Source organism: Ranitomeya variabilis, chromosome 3 (genome assembly GCF_051348905.1).
Source record: "Ranitomeya variabilis isolate aRanVar5 chromosome 3, aRanVar5.hap1, whole genome shotgun sequence".
Lineage (NCBI taxonomy): Eukaryota > Metazoa > Chordata > Amphibia > Anura > Dendrobatidae > Ranitomeya > Ranitomeya variabilis.
In genome coordinates, this window is record NC_135234.1 from 631,942,830 (window position 1) to 631,957,592 (window position 14,763).

A 14,763-nucleotide genomic window follows, 5' to 3' on the forward strand; every position below is an offset into this window, starting at 1 on the left:
CCAATGTTTAGGCACACAGGGGCTCTCCAAACGTGACATGGTGTCCGCTAATGATTGGAGCTAATTTTCCATTCAAAAAGCCAAATGGCGTGCCTTCCCTTCCGAGCCCTGCCGTGCGCCCAAACAGTGGTTTACCCCCACATATGGGGTATCATCGTACTCAGGACAAACTGGACAACAACATTTGGGGTCCAATTTCTCCTATTACCCTTGGAAAATTAAAAAATCCTGGGCTAAAAATCATTTTTGAGGAAAGAAAAATTATTTTTTATTTTCACGGCTCTGCGTTATAAACTTCTGTGAAGCACCTGGGGGTTATAAGTGCTCACTATGCATCTAGATAAGTTCCTTGGGGGGTCTAGTTTCCAAAATGGGGTCACTTGTAGGGGAGCTCCAATGTTTAGGCACACAGGGGCTCTCCAAACGCGACATGGTGTCCGCTAACGATTGGAGCTAATTTTCCATTCAAAAAGTCAAATGGCACGCCTCCCCTTCCGAGCCTTGCCGTGCACCCAAACAGTGGTTTACCCCCACATATGAGGTATCAACGTACTCAGCATAAATTGCCCAACAAATTTTTGGATCCATTTTATCCTGTTGCCCATGTGAAAATGAAAAAATTGAGGCTAAAAGAAATTTTGTGTGAAAAAAAAGTACTTTTTCATTTTTACGGATCAATTTGTGAAGCACCTGAGAGTTTAAAGTGCTCACTATGCTTCTAGATAAGTTCCTTGGGGGGTCTAGTTTCCAAAATGGGGTCACTTGTGGGGGAGCTCCAATGTTTAGGCACACAGGGGCTCTCCAAACGTGACATGGTCTCTGCTAGCGATGGAGATATTTTTCATTCAAAAAGTCAAATGGCGCTCCTTCCCTTCCGAGCCCTGCCGTATGCCCAAACAGTGGTTTACCCCCACATATGAGGTATCAGCGTACTCAGGACAAATTGGACAACATCGTTTGTGGTCCAGTTTCTCCTTTTACCCTTGGGAAAATAAAAAAATTGTTGCGAAAAGATCATTTTTGTGACTAAAAAGTTAAATGTTCATTTTTTCCTTCCATGTTGCTTCTGCTGCTGTGAAACACCTGAAGGGTTAATAAACTTCATGAATGTGGTTTTGAGCACCTTGAGGGTTGCAGTTTTTAGAATGGTGTCACTTTTGGGTATTTTCAGCCATATAGACCCCTCAAACTGACTTCAAATGTGAGGTGGTCCCTAAAAAAAATGGTTTTGTAAATTTTGTTGTAAAAATGAGAAATCACTGGTCAAATTTTAACCCTTATAACTTCCTAGCAAAAAAAAAAATTTGTTTCCAAAATTGGGCTGATGTAAAGTAGACATGTAGGAAACGTTATTTATTACCTATTTTGTGTCACATAACTCTCTGGTTTAACAGAATAAAAATTCTAAATGTGAAAATTGCGAAAATTTTCAAAATTTTTGCCAAATTTCCATTTTTTTCACAAATAAACTCAGAAATTATCGATCTAAATTTACCACTAACATGAAGCCCAATATGTCACGAAAAAACAATCTCAGAATCGCTAGGATCCGTTGAAGCGTTCCTGAGTTATTACCTCATAAAGGGACACTGGTCAGAATTGCAAAAAACGGCAAGGTCATTAAGGCCAAAATAGGCTGGGTCATGAAGGGGTTAAAGCACCAATTCCCCGTTTAGTTTTTTTTTTGTTTTTTTTTTCTTTTATTTCAGTGCTGGAGTGGTTATACTAATAAAAGCTCCCTGTCCCTAGTCTTATACTTGCCTGTCATTGTCTTCATCTTCTATCAGCGCCGCTCCGGTCATCTTCTGCAGGTTGTGACCTGCTGGATTGATCCTGTGTTTATTGGGCTAGCCAGAAGTCATTACTCAATGTAAGGAAATAAACACCGTGTGCACTGCTATAATCTGGTGCAGAGACTAGGTACCCAAACCATATAGTAAACTGTAAAGAAGTCTCGCACTCAACTTAAGTCTTATTGTTTTGTAGATTTATTGGTACTAATGGTAGCACTGGAAACGTTTCAGCCCTTATCGGGCTTTCATCAGTCACGTGCTGTGCCTTTTTAATGTGTGTAGATACTACCTTTAAATAGGATGCAGATCGTGCATAATGCAGTGGGTAACTGCTTCAAAAGGAAGTGGAGTAATTTGATAGGCAGAATGCATAGAGGCTTAAACAAGGCATGTATAAGGCTAGAGGTAATCACCTCAAAACGGCCAGCACTGGAGCAGGGGCTGGAGGGAAGCCGCTCGGATGCGTGTGATGTCCTCTCAGACGAGCGGTGGACACCGCGTCTGAGAGGACATCACACGCATCCGAGCGGCTTCCCTCCAGCCCCTGCTCCAGTGCTGGCCGTTTTGAGGTGATTACCTCTAGCCTTATACATGCCTTGTTTAAGCCTCTATGCATTCTGCCTATCAAATTACTCCACTTCCTTTTGAAGCGGTTACCCACTGCATTACGCACGATCTGCATCCTATTTAAAGGTAGTATCTACACACATTAAAAGGCACAGCACGTGACTGATGAAAGCCCGATAAGGGCTGAAACGTTTCCAGTGCTACCATTAGTACCAATAAATCTACAAAACAATAAGACTTAAGTTGAGTGCGAGACTTCTTTACAGATTACTCAATGTAAGTCTGAGACCAGAACACTTCTCCCATAGTCTTACGCTGAGAGTTTGTGACCGATACCTCTGACTTCTGGCCAGTAAGAAGTTGTGGTCACAAGATGGTGCCGTGGGACCGTAACAGTTGAAGGTGGTGGCTGGTAAGTGTAAGACCAGGGAGCTTAGATTAGTGGCACCACTCCAGCGCGTATGTATGTATATCTCTCTATCTCTCATCTAGAGTGGTGCTTTAGCAATGGTGTGAATGAGGTCTTGTCATGTTGGATGCTCCTCTATATAAATTATTTTTCTCTGCCTCCCTTGCCAGAACGTAGATATGCCCGGATCTTACAAATTGTTTCCAAAATTAAAAATGCAGAAACAAGTGTCTGACATCCTATTAGTGTATAGAACAACAATGTGCCTCAGGCCTCAATCAGACATCTGGGAATCACAAACTTGTGCGACCTATGTTTATAGTGGATAATGTGTCCCCATTAGCCTCTATGGCTGCTCACATATCTATGAACCAAGTGATCCATAAACAATAACAGAAAGACATGGATGAAAATTACCCATATAAGCCGCTCACCTCTCACATTGCCATCCACGTGCTATCCGGTGCTAGCATTCTAGTGGATAGGAGAAGATTTGTAATTTTTCCTTTTTTTTTTTTTTTTTTTTTTTTCATATGAGGAAATTCACCAATGGTAAAAACTGAATCTTTGTGTATCATAAAAATCGCTAACGCCTAAATGCGACCTTACCTTGCTACATGGGTAGGAATTGCATTGCAGAGCCGCTGAACTTCTTGCTAAACAAAGCGCAGTTTTTGTGCTAAACCAGTTGTGCTCCTTGTTACATGACAGCCTGCTAGCTGTGAGGACCGCATTGGAGCATTTTGGGTTAGTCGGGGTTGCCTTGTTTGTGACCTCTTGTCAATTGGCTGGAGCACTGAGAGCTCTGCGTATTATACATGCAGATCAATTGATTTCCGTGTTGGGCCCCATTCACACGGCTTCACGTACTTGTATCTGTGTGTCTGCATTTGTCTAGTTCTCATCTATTGTATTACTTGGAAAATGGCTGTGGTGACTCGGGACAGCTGGAGTCCACGTATAGAGCGTGCTCGCATCAGTACAAAGCCTGCTTTCACGTCACCTTTCATGGGGTGACAGTATGGAAGGATTTGACTCCATGAGATAAGAACTAATTTCCTGAGAACTAGATTTTTTCCTTTTTTTTGGCCATTTAGTTAGACACTTAAAGGGGTTTCCCATTTTCAGAAAATCTGATATTTGAAAAAGCAAACAAACAGGGTTTACTCACCCTCCCCTGGGCCAACACTGAGTCTCCACCACTGCTATGTTTCTACTATTGTCTGCAATCAGTGAGCTCAGCATTTTCTTCTATTGAGGCAGAGCAGCTGAACTTACTGATTGGCTGCAGTGCTGTCCACGTGACATTAGCGCTGCAGACAATGACAGACCTAGTAAAGCAGCAGAGACTTTGCACTGGACCCAGGGATGGTGCGTAAACCACCATTTTAGTTTCTCTTACCCCCATGACGGCACCACGGAGAGAGAGGGATCCGCCCTCAGGGACAGGAAACCTACAGGTGAAAAAGGCGGCACCTCTCTCCCACATCAGTTCGGTTTCCCCCCCCCCCGAAGGCCATGATCTGGGGTCGGCGGGCCCTGTGCGGGGGAGAGGCAGTGAAGCAGGATCCAGTCTGCCTCTCCTTCAGTAACCCATATATGGCCGGTAATAGGTGATGGTGGCCGCCTGGCGACATGCCGCCGGTCCGTGGCTCAGGAGGTGGCGGCGGTCACCTATAGGAAGCGCCGCAACTTTGGATGCGGCGGCTGCTCCGAGGCTCCCTCCTGGAGACAGGGCACCGGAAGGTGAGGCGCGAGAGCGACCGCAATGCTTTCTGGGAGATCCGGAGTGCGCAGGGGTGGGGGTCATTTCCGGGGATATAAGGCAGTCCAACCAAACGCCGGTGCTCGATTCTTTTCACCATGGGTGAGAAGGAGCAGCCGGCAGAAGAAATTCTGCAGTCCCCTCCAAACAAAACGCCAGCAGCAACAGCGCCATCACCAGCAGCGGCGACGACAGCAGCAGGACGCCTCTTCCCAGCGTCACAGCTCAGGATCCCAGCGCAGCAGAGGCTCCAATGGATCCGGGAGAACAACAGCTTTTCAAATCGAGGATGCAACTCCTAGGCCAGAACTGGTATCTCCCTCACATTAGGAGGGTAAGTGACCTCCGTGAATGTCCATATTCTAAATGGGGTTTATTATGTTTTCTTAGGGGAAGAAATGTACAGCAAAAACCGGACACAGAGTATGTGCAATCTGCTCTGTAGAACTTCCCGCTATGTGGGTAAAAAAGCTCTCTGCCATATGCATAGAAAATACTATATGTGAAGAGTCCCCAAGATTTGCATCTGACCTAAAAGAGTTAATCAACACCCAAGTGGAAGATGCGTTAAAAAAACATTAAAAGTCTAAAAAGGAAGCATAAATCCAGACGCAAATCCCCGGAGTCTAATTCCAGTGAGGAAGATGGTGATCAGTATAGTTCAGATAGTTCACTCTCTTCTCCATCATCCTCTTCATCTTCAGAAGGGGGTCGCAATTGTTTCCCTATTGAAGAAACAGATGCCTTAGTAAAAGCGGTTAGAACAACCATGGGGCTAGTGGAGACTCGGTCCAAGAAAACTGTGCAAGATCTTATGTTTAGCGGCCTAGAACAACGGAAATGAAGAGCGTTCCCATTTATTGAAAAAATACAAGCTTTAATAAAAAAGGAATGAAAGAGACCAGACAAAAGAGTCCTCCTAACCCCAAAGAGGAAATACCCATTTGACGACCCAGCTTGCTGGGGAAAGGCGCCAAAGTTAGATGCCGCCATTGCAAAAGCCTCTAAAAAAAATTTGCCTTGCCTTTTGAAGATATGGGGACCCTTAAGGACCCCATGGACAAGAGGGCGGAAGTATTCTTAAAGGGCTCTTGGGAGGCTGCCAGTGCGGGGTTAAAACCAGCAATAGCCGCCACATGTACCGCCAGGGCATAAATAGTGTGGTTAGACCACCTAGAGTCACAGCTAAGGGATAGATCCCCAAGAGACTCAATATTGGACTCCATCTCAATAATGAAGGGAGCCGCTGCGTATCTAGCAGACGCCTCTATAGACTCAGTGAGACTAGCGGCAAGGTCTGCCTTGTTTTCAAACGCAGCTAGAAGGGCTTTGTGGCTCAAGTGTTGGCCGGGAGATCTACAGACAAAAAGCCAAACTATGCTCCATTCCCTGTGAAGGAGAATTTTTATTTGGTCCTGCCCTAGATGACATTCTTGAGAAAGCAGGGGACAAGAAAAGTTTTTCCAGGGTTTCCCAACCAATCCTATAGACGGCCCTTTCAGAGCAGAAAATTTATGCATCGAAGACCCCCTAAAAATCAAAAAGGATGGGAGGATAAAAAGTTTAAAGGAAAGAGGCTTCATGTACAACAAACCTGTTAACAAAAAACAGCCCCAATGAAGGTGTGCCCCAGGTGGGAGGGAGGTTGACATACTTCTTCTAGCCTGAGAAAATATCTGGGAGTGCGTGGATACTAAATATAATAATGACAGGATTGAAACTGAAGTTCCATACGATGCCACATCATCATTTTGTCATAACACCACAAAGGAAAGTAGAGGCCGAGCAACTGGGCCTTCAAAAGGAGGTACAGAGTCTTCTGACAAAGAACGTCCTGCAGGAAGTTCCAGACCAGGAGAAGGGCACAGGATTCTACTCCCCTCTGTTTCTTCGAATGAAACCGGATGGAACTTACAGGACGATCATAAATCTGAAAAAACTAAACAAGTACCTAGTGACTCAGTTTCAAAATGGAAACAATAAAAACCTGCGTCAGAACGCTTTATTCGTCTTGTTTTATGACTGTCATCGATTTTAAAAGATGCATACTACCATGTGCCCATCCACTCAGATACCAAAAATTCCTCAGAGTGGCGGTACTAATGCAAGGGGAACTAAAGCATTACCAATTCAGAGCCCTTCCCTTCGGCCTAGCCATAGCCCCGAGGGTGTTTACGAAACTAATGACAGAGGTCATGGCTCACATAAGAGAGCAAAACATACTAATAGTCCCATATCTGGATGACCTCTTGGTAGTTGGCGAGTCATTCCTCCATTGCAGCCAACAGTCGGACAAAGTAATGACATCCCTGACAAATCTAGGTTGGATGTTGAACCTAGCAAAGTCCAGGATTATCCCAACCCAAGTACAACAGTACCTAGGGATAATGGTAGACTCAATAAAGCAAGGATGCTGTCTTCCGGGGGGAAAAGTTTCAAACATGATTCAACTGGTAACACAATTTAAGGGATCCCCAGTCGTCACTTTGCGCAAGGCAATGTCCGTACTGGGGTCAATGACAGCCTGTATTCCAGCGGTCCAATGGGCCCAGAGTCACACCAGAGATCTCCAGTGGGAGATACTAGAAGCAGAATCTCGCTTAAAGGGAGATTTAGAAAAGCGCTTAAAAATCTCACAATACGTTCCCTAGCTTGGTGGGTGGATCCAGACAACCTAACCAGGGGTGTTCGGTGGGTATGGCCGATATCTGTAACACTGACTACCGATGCGAGTCCTTGGGGATGGGGGGCTCACTTACACGACCAAATTGCCCAAGGCCCCTGGTCGGAGGAGGAAAAACCTAGTTTCCTCAAACATGAAAACTCCTGGCAGTAAAATGTGCGCTCAACCACTTCCAAGTCTTCCTACTTTCCCACCACATGAGGGTGCTCTCGGACAACAGGGTGGTGGTAGCATACTTGAATCACCAGAGGGGAACGAGATCTCGAGCGCTGATGGAGGTAGCAAAATCTATCCTGTTGTTAGCAGAGGCCAATCTGTCCTCACTGTCAGCCCTTCATATCAAGGGAACAGAAAATCAGGCCGCAGATTTTCTAAGCAGAACACAGCTAAAACAGGGGGGGGTGGGAATTAAACCAGGCTGTATTCAACCACATAGTAGAGGTTTGGGGTCTCCCGGAGATACTCTTTTGCAAACAGTCTAAACCGGAAGACACATGCCTTCTGTTCGATCGACCCACAGGGGAGTCCAGTAACCCTAGATGCCTTTTTTAATTCCCTAGGACTTTCAGCTAGCCTATGCCTTTCTCCCAATTGCACTAATTCCCTTAGTACTGAGGAAGATTCTGGAGGACAGAGCAAAAGTAATCATGATAGCTCCCTTTTGGCCGAAAAGAGCATGGTTTCCGTGGCTGCGGATGATGTCTATAACAGACCCTTGGGTTCTCCCAGATATCCCGAACCTTTTGTCAGGGGCCAGTAAACCATCCGCAAGTGAAAAGCTTGCATATGACGGCCTGGAATTTGAAAGGGAACTTTTAACCTAGAGAGGATTCTCTTCAAACTTAGTTTCAACTCTCTTGATAAGTAGAAAACCAGTAACTACTAGAGCATATGGGAAGGTCTGGAGGAGACTTTTGTCAGTTTCGGGTGCCAGTTTATCGGGGGGAGATCCCAATTCAGAAAGTGCTAGGGTTCCTTCAAAAGGGGTTGGAAAAAGGCTTAGCAACAAGCACTCTTAAAGTTCAAGTGGCAGCGCTAGGGGCCCTTTACCAACTGCGACTTAGCGGGGAATTGCTGGATAAAAAGATTTATTAAGGCCTCAAATAGATCTAGACAAGTTGTCCACGACTCTACACCTCCCTGGGATCTAAACCTAGTACTTTCTGCACTGACTAAAGCACCTTTTGAACCTTTGTCACAAGCTTCTTTAAAAATAATATCCCTTAAAACCTCTCTTCTTGTAGTGTTAACGTCGGCTTGCAGAATTAGTGATATGCAGGGTCTATCAGCATACCTGCCTCTGACCCAGATATTAGATGATAGAGTAGTCCTTAGGACCGATCCATCCTACCTTCCTAAAGTGGCGTGACGGTTTCATAGATCTCAGGAGATCTCTTTACCCTCTTTCTGTCCAAACCCCAGAAATAGAAAGGAAGAACTCCAACACACACTACACTATGTTCCAAATTATTATGCAAATGATATTTTTCTCGGATTTTCCTAAATGGTCAGTCCAAATGACAGTCAGTCTAATAAGTCATCACCCTTTAGAGTATACATCGAATTTTATTGAAGAAACCTCCCAATGATAACAGTATAATCTCCAAAATGAATAAAACCTCAAAATGTACTGTTCCAAGTTGCTAGGCACAGTAGAATTTCTAGACATTTGATATGTTTTTAAAGAACTGAAAATGCTCATTTGTGGAATTTGCAGCATTAAGAGGTCACATTCACTGAACAAAAGCTAACTCAAAAACATCCTAACAGGCCAAGTTACATGTTAACATAGGAACCTTTCTTTGATATCACCTTCACAATTCTTGCATCCATTGAACCTGTGAGTTTTTGGAGAGTTTCTGCTTGTATTTCTTTGCATGAAGTCAGAATAGCCTCCCAGAGCTACTGTTTTGATGTGAACTGCCTCCCACCCTCATAGATCTTTTGCTTGATGATACTCCAAAGGTTCTCTATAGGGTTGAGGAAAGGGGAAGATGGTGGCCACACCATGAGTTTCTCCTTTTTATGCCCATAGCAGCCAATGACTCAGAGGTATTCTTTGCAGTATGAGATGTTGCATTGTCATGACTCGTGCATGAAGATGATTTTGCTCCTCAAGGCACGTTTCTGCTTTTTATACCATGGAAGAAAGTTGTTAGTCAAAAACTCTATATACTTTGCAGAGATCATTTTCACATCTTCAGGAACTTTAAAGGGCCCTACCAGCTGTTTCCCCATGATTCCGTCCCAAAACATGACTCCTCCACATCCTTGCTGACGTTGCAGCCTTGTTGGGACATGGTGGCCATCCACCAATCATCCACTACTCCATCCATCTGGACCATCCAGGGTTGCCCGACACTCATTGGTAAACAAGACTGTTGGAAAATTAGTCTTCATGTATGTCTGGGCCCACTACAACCGTTTCTGCTTGTGAACACTGTTTAGGGGTGGCCGAATAGTAGGTTTATGAACCAAAGCAAGCCTTTGAAGGATCCTACACCTTGACGTTCGAGGGACTCCAGAGGCATCAGCGGTTTCAAATATCTGTTTGCTGGTTTGTAATGGCTTTATAGCAGCTGCTCTCTTTATCTGATGAACTTGCCTGGCAGAAACCTTCCTCATTATGCCTTTATCAGCACGAACACGACTGTGCTCAGATTCTGCCACAAATCTCTTAACAGTAAGATGATCACGCTTAAATTTTTGTGAAATATCTAATGTTTTCATCCCTTGACCAAGGCATTGCACTATTTGATGCTTTTTGGCAGCAGAGAGATCCTTTTTCTTTCCCATGTTACTTGAAAACTGTGGCCTGCTTAATAATATGGAACATCATTTTTAAGTAGTTTTCCTTTAACTAGAATCACCTGGAAAACTAATCACATGTTTAAGATTGAAATCTGACATTTCCCTCTCCGTGGGTGGCACCATAATAACACCTAGGCAGCAGGCACGCTGTCTAGGTGTCATGTTTGACTCCGATCTCTCCTTCACCTCCCACATACAATCTCTTGCCCGCTCGTGCCGCTTACACCTAAAGAACATCTCTAGAATCCGCCCTTTTCTCACCATGGAGACAACAAAAACTCTCACTGTCGCCCTAATCCACTCCCGCCTGGACTACTGTAACTCTTTTAATTGGCCTCCCCCTCACGCGACTTTCCCCTCTCCAGTCTATCCTTAATGCAGCAGCCAGGGTCGTCCATCTGGCTAATCGTTACTCGGACGTGTCCGCTCTTCGCCAGTCATTACACTGGCTGCCCATTCATTACAGGATACAATTCAAAGTACTTGTTCTCACCCACAAAGCTCTCCACAGTGCGGCACCCCCTTACATCTCCTCCCTCATTTCTGTCTATCGGCCTAGCCGACCGCTGCGCTCTGCAAACGACTTTCGACTAACCTCTGCACTAATCCGTACCTCCCACTCCCGACTCCAAGACTTCTCCCGTGCTGCGCCAATCCTCTGGAATGCTCTACCCCAAGATATTAGGACCATCCACAACTTGCATAGCTTTAGGCGCTCACTCAAAACTCACTTGTTCAGAGCGGCCTATCACGTTCCCTAATCAGTCATTTTATGTTTGTGTGTGTGTGTAGCCCATTCACTATCTCATCTACCCCCCACCCCCTGAAGATGGCTGGACCATCATTGTAAATACATCATTGTAAATACACACCTGTACTTTGTATCTCCCCACCTCATTGTAGATTGTAAGCTCTCACGAGCAGGGTCGTCTTATTTTGCTTTATTGCTGTATTGTTAACATTGTTACCTATGACTGTTGTGTTTGAAACTGTTAAACTGTAAAGCGCTGCGGAATATGTTGGCGCTATATAAATAAAGATTATTATTATTATTATTATTATTGATTTCAGTGATCCATTGAGCCCTGAGACACAATACCGTCCATGAGTTTATTTGAAAAACAAAACAATTAAATCGTTTTGACACTTAAATCCAATGTGCATAATAACTTGGAACACAGTGTAGATGTTAAAAGATGCTTAACCCAATATCTAGCAGCCACAAGGGAGTGTAGGAGGGATAGGTCTCTGTGTGCTTTCAGGGTCCAAACAAAGGGCATAAAGCATCGAAGGCCACGCTGGCAAGATGGGTAAGGGATGCCATCATCCTGTCATATTCTTCATGTAATGAAGCCATTCCATAGGGAGTCAGAGCTCATTCGACTAGATTGGTGGCAGGAGCATCAATTGAGCAGATATGTAGAGCAGCCACTTGGTCTTCTCCCTCTACATTTTTTTTTCAAGCACCACCAACTAGACCCGACTTCTTCAGACCTCACTTTTGGCAGAAGGGTCCAGGTGGCAGGTGTTTCCCCCCCCCCCCCCCCCCCAATATTTATTCTATGAAATTCTCTCCGTGGTGCCGTCATGGGGGTAAGAGAATATCGTAGTTACTTACCGATAACTGTATTTCTCTGATCCCATGACGGCACCCGTATATTCCCTCCTTTCACGTGTGGGTGTGCACACTAAGTTTAGTCATTTAATATTTAGTCACGCGGTGCCTTTAAGCCTAAAATTAAACTATTTTTTGTTTGAATACCCATTTTAAGTTACAGCTGAAGTTCTGTTAAGGCTCTGTAAACCAACTGATGTGGGAGAGGGGTACCGCCTTTTTCACCTGTAGGTTTCCTGTCCCTGAGGGCAGATCCCTCTCTCTCCTTGGTGCCGTCATGGGATCAGAGAAATACCGTTATCGGTAAGTAACTACGATATTTTTAAACAAACTGTGCCGGAGAAGTTTTCTGTAACCATAAAACCCCTTTCATGAGTTAGGCTACTTTCACACTAGCGTCGGGCACTGCACGTCGCAATGCGTCGTTGTGGAGAAAAAACGCATCCTGCAAAGTTGCCCACAGGATGCGTTTTTTCTCCATAGACTTTTATTAGCGACGCAGTGTCACACGTCACAACCGTCGTGTGATGGTTGCGTCGTGTTTTGGCGGACCGCCGCCACAAAAAACGTTACATGTAACGTTTTTTGTGCGTCGAGACCGCCATTTTCGACCGCGCATGCGTGGCCGAAACTCCACCCCCTCCTCCCCGGACCTTGCAATGGGGCAGCGGAAGCGTCCTAAGACTGCTTCCGCTGCCCACGTCGGGCATTTTTTTTCACAGTATGCATCGGTACGTCGGGCCGACGCAGCGCGATGGCCCCGTACCGACGCTAGTGTGAAAGCAGCCTTAGGTGTCAAGTTCCCACCTCTCTACAGGGGGAATCTCGAACCATCTCCGCTGCGATCTCCCATTCTTCTCCAGCCGCAGTGGAGCCTGCTCAGCGGAGACGTCGGTCCCAGCGTTTAGCTCAGGCTGATACTGGACACTACTGTCCTTCCAGGCTCTGCCTTTGTAGCCAGCACTGATCAGCAGCGAGCAGATCTTTCTGAGACAAAGTCCTGCTTTTCCCATACTGAGCATGCCCACGGGAGGGTCACATGTTCAGGTCCTGTTGCGGCCCCTATTGGACCATCTGGAAGGTCTTGTAGTACTGCCGCTATAAAAGGTTTGCATGGCCGCTCGGCCATGCTCTAGTGTACACTTGTAAACGTGTGTGTGTGTGTGACGTGTGAAAGTCGTTCATTAATTATCCCCTCCCTTGTGTATGACTGCTTGCATAAGGTGGATGATTGCTATCTAGCGCCCGACTTGGCTATCAGCACCTAACACCCAAAACAGCGTCTAATCGCTGTGACCGCCAGTGCCGCGCCGTGCGCTTTCACATCGCTTTCCTTACCCAAGCCTGGGTGGTTAGTGGCGTCCGCCAGAGCACCACCGCACGCACTCTCGTGCATCTAAATAATTATTTCATTCGCTCTGACACCCCAGTTGCGGTGTTGAGCGCAAGAGGTCTAGACGAACTCTAATCCAGAGTCTTGGGATTGAGTTCTGTGACTCCTTGCTTGTGCTCTTTTGTGCAGTACCGCGACACTGTGACGCAACAGGGTTCACTTTCTTCATACTGGGTAAAGTTAACCCTTGTGTGAATCCATTTTGTACCGCCATATAGTCCGTCATTACTCAGCAGCAGGTTCCATCTCCGCACAGTGGACCCCGGGCTGTGAACGCAACTTATTCTATCTATCTTATTATTTGGTGCGTTCCGCTAGCCGTAACAACGGGCGTGGCTCTGCGGATTGACGTCATCTTTTAGTCGTCTCCAGCCCCAGACTTCTTGTACTAATTTTAAGTAATGAAGACAGATTTGTCCACCGATACAGCTGTCAGGATGTTTCTTTTTCCAGAGCTGCAAAATGATCACTGTAACAACATATTTCTTCCCAGCATAGTAATAATAACCTAACGATGTTGGTAATAAACAGTCTGATCCCTATTTTCATGGCGTTGGATATAGGGGTAGTGGCAGTCTGCTGGGACGACAGTGTGATGTCTGAGGCTGGACCACTCATTTCTACGCTGGCACACACTTCCAGACCTTTTCCTACCAGGATTTCCTCCTTCTGTACCAACATCTGGCACAGGAAGAGGACGCTTCTGAGGCTAGAAGAGAAGCCTAAGGTTCTGAGGGAACGGGCACAGGCTGATTATTGTGGCAATAGCTGGGACTTTGGATGTACAGGTGATTGGGCTATAAATAATATGTCTGTGGATGACACCCGGGAAGGGTGGGCACTGGGAGGGCAGACTGACAACTAGTACTGTAATAGTATCCTTGCCGTGGGAAGGTCTGTGACTGGTGTTTGGACATTGAGGATGGCAGTGGAGGCTGTATCTGAGGTTAGGGCAGCATTTTGGCTGACACATGTAGATGACGTATTATATGGGTGGCAAAAAATGTTTATTTAGAAAGCAATTTTTCATGAAGATCCTAATTTCTCTTCAAAAAGGGGTTCTGCTGCAGCCGAGTATTTCATTAAAAATAAGTGTTCCTATAATAAAAAATATTCTAACTCTCCTGAGAGCTCTGTGACCTGTGTATGTCTCTGACTTCTAATCTTTTGGAGACATTGTTCATCGCATAGCTTATGTCCACAATCGCATTATAAATACCGTATATACTCGAGTATAAGCCGACCCGAGTATAAGCCGAGACCCCTAATTTTGCCACAAAAAACTGGGAAAACGTTATGACTCGAGTATAAGCCTAGGGTGGGAAATGCAGCAGCTACCGGTAAATTTCAAAAATAAAAATAGATACCAATAAAAGTAAAATTAATTGAGACATCAGTAGGTTAAGTGTTTTGAATATCCATATTGAATCAGGAGCCCCATATAATGCTCCATACAGTTTATGATGGGCCGCATAATATGCTTCCTACAAAAATATGCCTTATATAATGCTGCACAAAGGTTGATTATGGCCCCATAAGATGCTCCATAGAAAAATTTGCCCCATATGCAGCTGCTGTGATTTATAAAAAAAAAAAAAAAAAAAAAGGACATACTCACCTCTTGTCCTGACCAGGCGGGGACATCGGCACTTGCGATATTCACCTGTCCCCGTTCCCCCGCTCTGCTGTGTCTTCCACGTCCTCTGGCAGTGACTGTTCAGGCAGAG

At 45.2% G+C, this 14,763-nt stretch overlaps 1 protein-coding gene across 2 annotated transcripts in view; it reads left to right on the top strand.

Moving 5' to 3' along the window:
* Positions 1–14,763, top strand: part of BLOC1S1 (biogenesis of lysosomal organelles complex 1 subunit 1) — a 35,512-nt gene that overhangs the window by 12,659 nt on the left and 8,090 nt on the right. The window lies entirely within an intron of this gene.